This window comes from Sminthopsis crassicaudata, chromosome X (genome assembly GCF_048593235.1).
Source record: "Sminthopsis crassicaudata isolate SCR6 chromosome X, ASM4859323v1, whole genome shotgun sequence".
Lineage (NCBI taxonomy): Eukaryota > Metazoa > Chordata > Mammalia > Dasyuromorphia > Dasyuridae > Sminthopsis > Sminthopsis crassicaudata.
In genome coordinates, this window is record NC_133623.1 from 85402341 (window position 1) to 85410946 (window position 8606).

An 8606-nucleotide genomic window follows, 5' to 3' on the forward strand; every position below is an offset into this window, starting at 1 on the left:
TTCTCCAGAATGGTTGGACTTCTAATGAACTCTACCAAGAATCCATTAATTTCCCAATTTTTCTACATCTCCTCCACCATTATTCTTTTTTTCTTTTCTGTCTTATTCGTTAGTCTGATAGGTGTGAAGTGGGTCCTCAGAGCTGGTTTCATTTACATTTCTCTAATCAGTATTTATTTAAAACATTTTTCCATATGATTATTGATAGCTTTGATTTCTTCTGCAAATTTCCTGTTCATATTCTTTGACCATTTATCAATTGGGGAGTGATTCATATTTTTATGAATTTGACTCAGCTCCTTATATTTGAGAAATAGCATTGTTATCAGAGAAACTTGCTCTCCTTCCCCCAGCCAATCTCTTTGTTTTACTTCTAATTTTGGCTTCCTTGGATTTTTGTTGTTGTTGTTCAAAACCTTTTTAATTTCATTTAATCAAAATTATCTATTTCACTTCCCATGATCTGTTGTTTGGTAATAAAGTCTTTCCTTATCTATAGATCTGACAGGCACATTTTTCCTTTTTCTCCTAATTTACTAATGTTATTACAGTTTATATCAAAATCACATTTATATCAAAATCACATACCCATTTTGACCTTATCTTGGTATACAATGACATTTGTTGATCTATCTGTAGTTCTGCCAAACCACTATCTAATTTTCCAGAAATTTTGGTCAAATGGTACATTTTAACTGTTGACACTTGATCATTGATCAAACACTACACTATTGTGGTCATTTCCTACAGTGTATTGTGTATCTAATCTATTCCACTGATCCACTCCTCTAAATTTTAGCCAATACCAGCTTGTTTTCATGATTGCTTCGTATTATGCTTTGAAATCCAGTACTGCTTTGCAGCATGCCTTCACATTTTTGTCATTGATTGCCTTCATGTTCTTTTCCCAGATGAATTTGCTTATTGTTTTTTTTTTCTTGTTCTATAAAATAAGTTCTTGATAGTTTGATTGGTGTGGCATTGAATAAGTAAATCAACTTAGGGAGAATTGTCATTTTTGTTGGTTCAGCCTACAAATGACCACTTCATATATCTCCTATTATTTAGATCTGTGAAGAGTATTTTGTCATTGTTTTTTTGTATTCCATTAATTAGTGTTGGCAGGGAAACTCCGAAGTATTTTATGTTGTTTACAGTTATTTTAAATGTAATTTCTCTCTGTTTCTCTTGTTTTTGGGCCTTGTTGGTAGTATAAAGAAATGCTGATGATTTACATGGGCTTATTATTTGCTCAAGTTGGTAATTATTTCTACTATTTTATATTTGATTCTTTTTTTATGAAGACCTTCTCTGGTTGATGCATTACCTCTTTTTTATTATTATACCTTTTTATTTACAAGATATATACATAGGTAATTTTTCAACATTAACAAATGCAAAACCTTTTGTTCCAACTTTTCCCCAGCTTCCCCCCACCCCTTCCCCTAGATGGCAGGTTGACCAATACATGTTAAATATGTTAAAGTATAAGTTAAATACAATATATGTATACATGTCCTAACAGTTATTTTGCTGTACAAAAAGAACCAGACTTTGAAATAGGAAGGAAATAAAAAATGCAGGCAGAGAAAATAGAGCAATCGGGAATTCTATATAGTGATTGATTCATAATCATCTCCCAGAGTTCTTTCCCTGGGTATAGCTGGTTCTCTTCATTATTGAACAAATGGAATTAATTTGCTTCATCTCGTTGTTAAAGAGGGCCACGTACATCAGAATTGATCATCACATAGTATTGTTGTTGAACTATATAATGATCTTCTAGTCCTGCTCATTTCCCTCAACTCAGTTCATGTAAGTCTCTCCAGGTCTTTCTGAAATCATCCTGCTGGTCATTTCTTACAGAACAATAATATTCCATGATATTCATTTATATCGGATTCTTTAGGGTACCCTAAGTATACCATATGTAATCAGAAAAGAGGGATAGTTTTGTTTCCTTGTTGCTTATTTTCAATTTATTTTTCTTATCATCTTGCTATAAATAGGATTTCTAGTACAATTTTAAATACTTGTGGTGACAGTGGACAGCCTTGCTTTATTCCTATTCTCATTCAGAAGGTTTCCAGATAGTTTTGTGCTCTTGCACAAAAATATTTCTTATCAGTTTTGGAAGAGCTTTATTGTTTTATGTGCTTTCTTATGTTTTTAAAATAAATGTGTGTTGTATTTTGTGAAAGGTTTTTTCTACATCTATAGACATAATCATATAATTTAAATTTTTTTTGATATGGTCAATTATGGTGTTACTTTTGCTAACATTTAAACAGCCCTACATACTTACTATAAATCACACTGGACATAGTGAATGATCTTTGCAATACATTGCTGCAGTCTTCCACTTGAGATTTCATTTCAAATGTTTCATTAAGAAAATTCATCTCCAATTTTCTTTTTTTCTTTCTGCTCTCCCTTGTTTAGGTATAAAAAACATTTTTTTTTGTATAAAAAGACTAGTAAAACTCCTTCTTTATCTGTTTCTTTTTTTTCATAAAGTTTATGTAGTTTGAGATGAATTGTTATTTAAATGTTTGGCAGAATTTACTTCTAAATCCATCAGGTCTTTGGGATTTTGTCTTAAGGAACTCATTTATGCCTCATTCAATTACTTCTTTTAAGATGGAGTTAAGTATTCTGTTTTTAATTCTGTTAAGTTAGGAAGTTTACATTTTTGTAAATATCCATTTAACTAAGATTTTCAGTTTCCCTGGCATATGATTGTGTAAAGTACTTACTAAAGATTACTTTGCTTTTATCTTCATTAGTTATTCACCCTATTCATTTTTCACCATGAATTTGATTTTCTTTCCTTTTCAAAATGAAAATAGGTGTTTGTTTTATGGGAATAAAATTAACTCCTAGTTTTATTAGTTTGATTTAAAAAAATTCAGTTTTATTTATCTCACCTTTAATTTTCAGGATTTTCATTTTGATCTTTAATTGAATATTTATAAACTTTTTCTAAGTTTTTCTTAAAATATTAACCGAATTCCTTAATTTGCTCTTTCTCTGTTTTATTGAGTAAACTTTTAGAGAAAAATAATTTTTTTCAATACTTCCTTAATTGCATCCCTTCCCTTGATTGCATTGGTATGTTGTCTCTTTGTTGGCATTTACTTTAATGAAATTATTGATTGCTTTTTTTTCTGAGACAATTGGGGTTTAGTGAGTTGCCCAGGGTCACAGTGTCAGGACGGGTTAAGTGTCTGAGGCCATATTTGAACTTATTGATTGCCTTCTTTGACTTGTTCTTTGACCCACTCATTCTTCAGAATTAGATTTAGTTTACATTTCTTTCTTGATTTTTACCCACATTATTTACTGAATATCATTTTATCACACTGTGATCTATAAAGGGGTGCTTAAGATTTTTTTCATTTGATTTCCAAGGGTTTTTGTATTTGTAAGTACCCAAATATGTGGTGAGTTTTTCTTATAAACAGATGATAAAAGGTTTTGTTCTTTCTATTTCCATTCACTTTTCTGTGGAAATCTATTATATCTTAGTTTTCTAAAATTCTTTTCATGTACTTAATTTCTTAATTATTTTATGTATAAATTTAAGTAATTCTGAAAAGGGAAAGTTGGGATTAGCTATTAGTATAGTTTGACTATTTCCTTCTCTAAGTCATTCAACTTTTCTTTAAGGAGTTGGATGTTTTGCCATTAGTTGCATATTTATTTATATTGCTATTACCCTATCTTATTATAATACTTTTTTTTTTAGCAAGACATAGGTTCCTAGCTTATCTCTGTGAATGAGATGATTTGCTTTTGCTTTTGCTTTGTCTGAAGTCATGATTGCCACTGCTTTTTGTGTCTTGAACTTCCTTCTCCCCATTGTAGATTTTTATAGTCTGGGTTTTAATTTTTTGCTTATTTTTCCAGTTCATTGCTTGATTTTAAATTTATCTTGACGTTGGTCTCTGTTTCCAAAGTGGGAACAGTGGGGAAATGCAGTATCTGAAGTCTCAGCCTTTGTTATGCTGCTATTTTCAGAATAGTCCTGGGGTGTAAAGCCCAGGCTAGCTCTTCTGAAGGGCTCAGAATAAACCCTTGCCCCACATTGGGTTCCAAAATGTAGTGTCCTGTTATCTCTCAATTGTAATCCTTTTCTGGGAGGAGAAATTAGACAGTCTCTCAATTAGAGACTCAATTGTAATCCTTCTCTGGGAGGAGGTTTCTTTACTGTATCCTTTTCTCTGTGAGCAGGTTTCTTGGGAGGCTTCTAGAGCCTCTAGCTAGAGCAAAGATAGAATCTCAAATCCTTCTTCCTGAATCCTGGCTCTGAATCCCCTCCAGCTTCCCTGAAGTTCTCCTGGGAAGTCTTGTCTTTATCCCAATCCAGACTGCTGTTCAGACTCAATGTTGCCTCTTTTTATCCTCCCAGAGAATGGGCTTGTGGGTGCTCCCAGGGGCTTATGGGAACTCCTACAACCAATGAACTTGGTGCTTTCAAAGGTTTAAACTCCTTTAAATATGTAAACTCCTTTTCAGAAGTCCAAAGGTGTAAACTCCTTTTAAAGGTGTAAACTAAAGGTGTGAACCCTGAGCTAGAGAATTTTTGAGTACCGACTTAGCACTTAGTAAGAACCTAACACTGGGGGTTTGGAAGTTTTGGGTGACTAGAAGGTAATGTGATTTAGGAAGATTTAGGGAGAAGTATTGTTTCTGCTTTCCTGGATTGTGCTGTGGCTTTTACTGAAGAAGAAACCTTTGTTCCTTGGGTGTACAATCATGACAGATTTTCACTGTCACTCCTCCCTTGTGACTGAAAATGACACTACTGCTCAGGGTCCCTACTCCGTATTGCCAGAAAGTATTTCTTTCTGCCCTTGAACTGTGACCCAGAAGTAATTATAAGTAATGGAACTGCCAAACAGCTTCCAGTCCTGTGTCCAGTGCTAGCACAGGGGTCTCCTCTAATCTCCTCTTGAGCAATTATTATGTCCCCTTACTGTCTCTGGCTTGAGAGCTCCCAAAATGTCTGTTCTTTTTGCTTTTTTAATCTCACCAATAACATTTTATTCACATGGGCTCCAGGCCAGCCTCTACCTCTCTGTGTCAAATCTCTTCTTCCACCCTCTTAGCTGCCTTGATGATTTGTCAGCTCTGCCACTGGAATTTTGACCATTATTTTCATTTTGGGCTGTTGCCAGAGCCTTTTAAGAACTCATGGCATATGACCTCTTTGATCTCAGAGGTGAGATGAATGAGGCAGGGGACTCATAGGGTGTGGTACAGCCTTGTTGATATACATTTTTGTAAACATGATCAGCATATGAACAGTAGGCAATCCCCAATCCTCAGTCCCCATTCAGAGAAGAAGCTTGTGGGCACTGCATATGTATGGTATCTACCAATGGGAGGAGAGCTGATCCAGCAATTTAGCAACTTGCTCACAGGTGAGAGGCCCTATTCAGGCATCCTTTTTCACATAGCCACTAGCTGTGACCCTCTGGCTCTACACTCATTCCTGTTACACCCTTATGGACTACTCTAACCTGGTAGAGCTACTCTTAATACCCATCCATCGACAGCATGGCTAGGCCACACCTACCCCTCTTTGGGCACCAACCCGGATCCCATAGAGACAGACCACCATTAGGTAGGGGTGAAGCAAAAGACAAATTTATTCTGAGATAGCACATATTTATACCCCACTGATGATATGGGTGAAGGGGGAATTCCTCTAGGAACCTGGCATAATGGGATTGGCCCAAGAAGAAGGAGGGAGGTGTGGTACCTGGAATCAGAAACCACCTCATGGGGCTGTGCCCCATCTCCAAGTAGGACTTGCCTGCACCTCAGAACCTCTCATCCCTCAGGTCCTCCCACATGCCTTGAACTGCATTCCTTGCTTCTACAGGCTTTTTAACCCTTACATATCCCCCTTTTTTTATTAATAAGACAGAGTGTTCTCATGTTGACAAATGAGAAGCTCCTCCATAAGCATCTCTAAAGAATTTTTTTTAAGAATATATATAAAGCATCCTAGCAAAGTAGGCAAAAGCAAAAGAAGCAACAATACAAAAATGGCTACATAGAGCCCACGGTATACAATAGAAAGCATTGGGAAAGAAAGTATGTTGGATCCAGTCACTAAGTTGGTCCAGCAAGGGTTGTCATTTCTCTGCTATGGCACTGTTTTGGGCATCTCCTGGGTCATCTCCTTCTCTTCTTCTTCAGCCTCTGTTTCAAGGTATCATTCCTGGAGAGAGGCTGATATCTCTATCCAGGCACAAAAAATTGTAAGTATATAAAGTCTTATCCATGTCCACCGGTGTGGACCATTGGGGGTTCTGTCTATTTACTCCCTCTTTCTGTTTAACAAGGGTGGCCTTCAGAATATGATGGGCCTGTTCCACCAGGGCCTGACCCTGTGGATTATAGGGAATCCCTGTAACATGCTTAATGGTGAATGTGGTGAGAAAGGTGGACATCTGCTTAGAGGTATAAGCTGGCCCATTGTTGGTCTTTATCGTATTAGGAACTCTGTGAGAGGAGGAACAACTATAAACATGTTTAATGACTGAGGGAGTGTTGTCACAGGAGGCCACTGTGGCCCAAAGGAATTGATAATAAGTGTCAATACAGACATGGATGGCCACACAATCCACATGTGTCACATCCATTTGCCACAAATCATTGGGGAATAAACTCCTGGGATTAACTCCTTTACTAGGTGGAGGAGGGAGAAACTGAGCACACTGCTTCCCTATCTGTTGAGCTTGTTCCCAGGTGAGGCCATAAAGGCTATGTAGAGAATTAGCGGGTAAGTGGAGAAAATCATGGGCACATTCAGGGGGTGTGGTGACCATGAGAAGGGAGCATTTTAAAGCACGGTTGACCATCTCATTGCCAACAAATATGTTTCCTGGTGGTGAGAATGTACATGCAGGATGTAAATGGAATGTTTCCTAGTCTGTAAAATCAGCTGCAATTCATCAAGAAGGTCAGCAATTGAAGAATTCTGAAGCTGTAGGACAGCATCCTCAATGCCTCTGAGCATTTGGACAGCATTTAAGCTATTTAATATGACATTAAGGGGCTCTGAGTATCTTTTACACCCTTTTAAGATGTCATAAAAAGGCTGCATCAAAGAAATAGGAATAAGGACATGAGCCCTTAACCATTGAATTTGTCCAACTAGTTTCTGAAATAGTTTCAGGGTATTCACCTTGTCTAATTGTAAGTTAGGTATCTGATTAGTAACTGCAGAAGTCCCCATGTGGAGTCCCGGGTTGTTAGGATTACCAGCTGAGAACTCAGGTTGTCTGAACAGTGACAAGGTGAAAACTCAGGTCGTCTGGACAGTGACAAGGTGAGAATTCAGGTTGACTTGACAATTCTCTGGCTCAGACCTTTGGTTCGGGCCTTTAAAGGGAGTTTACATCTTAGGGATTCTAGGAGGAACAAGCTCATTGGTTGAAGTAATGTTTCCCAGAAGCCTTTGCGTTATTCCTTGCCCATTCTCTGGGAGGATAAAAGAAGGGCAGCATTGGGTCTGAGAGAATGGACTCTGGGATAGAGTTTTGACGCCAGGCAGGCTGAAAGGAGACCAGTCTGATTTGAGAAAGGACAAGAGTTGGAGGTGATTCAGAGCTCCCAAGAAACCTGCACACAGAGGAAAAGATTTTATAGATCTCCTCTCAGAGAAGGATTATAATTGAGCAGACAACCAGACCCTCACAATTCAAGAACTTTATACCTGGCAAATGATGGGATACTTATGTGGGATCTTTCCTGGGGCTACCACCAGTCCGTGTGCAGCAGGAATGCTCATGGTCTGTTTAGGCAGGTCAGACAGATCTTTCTCACTGCTCATTGATAATAGTATATCATCCATATAAGGCAGTATCATGGCATGAAGCCACGCCTTCCTAATTGGCTCTAGTACTTGCACCATGTACACCTGACACAAAGTGGCGCTACAACAAATCCCTTGAGGAAGAACTTTCCATTAATAGTGCAAATCACGTCCTACATTGTTTGTAGAGGCAATGGTAAAAGCAAATCTTTTCTTATCCTATGTATTCAGAGGGATGGAGAAGAAACTATCTTGTATGTCTATTAATGTAACTAGCCAGCCAGTGGGTACTAGATTAGGAGATGGCATGCCAATCTGTAGGGCTCCCTTAGGTTCAATAGTAGCGTTAACGGCCCTAAGGTCCACTAGCATTATGAATTTTCCAGATTTTCTCTTTTTTATAAATACAAGACTATTCCATGGGCTGGACATTGATCCTATATGTCCAGCTTTCAACTGTTGTTTTATAATTTCACATAAGGTTTGGGTTTTATAAACTGAGAAAGGCCATTGAGATACCCAAACCAGGGTGTTAGATTTCCATGTTAAGGATGTGGGCATGATATGAAACAACACCAAATACTCAATGACCCCAATTAAAAATCTTGTGGAGGTTGTACATAGATTGAGGCTCCACAAGCCTTCAATATGTCCCTGTTCGATAGATTGTATCTGAAACTTGCACCCACCAGGGGTTGGAACATGCCCTGTTTGCCTGCAAACTGCCAGGGCAGATCTTCTGCTGCAATCTCTTTAGATATAGCAGCTGCAAGGG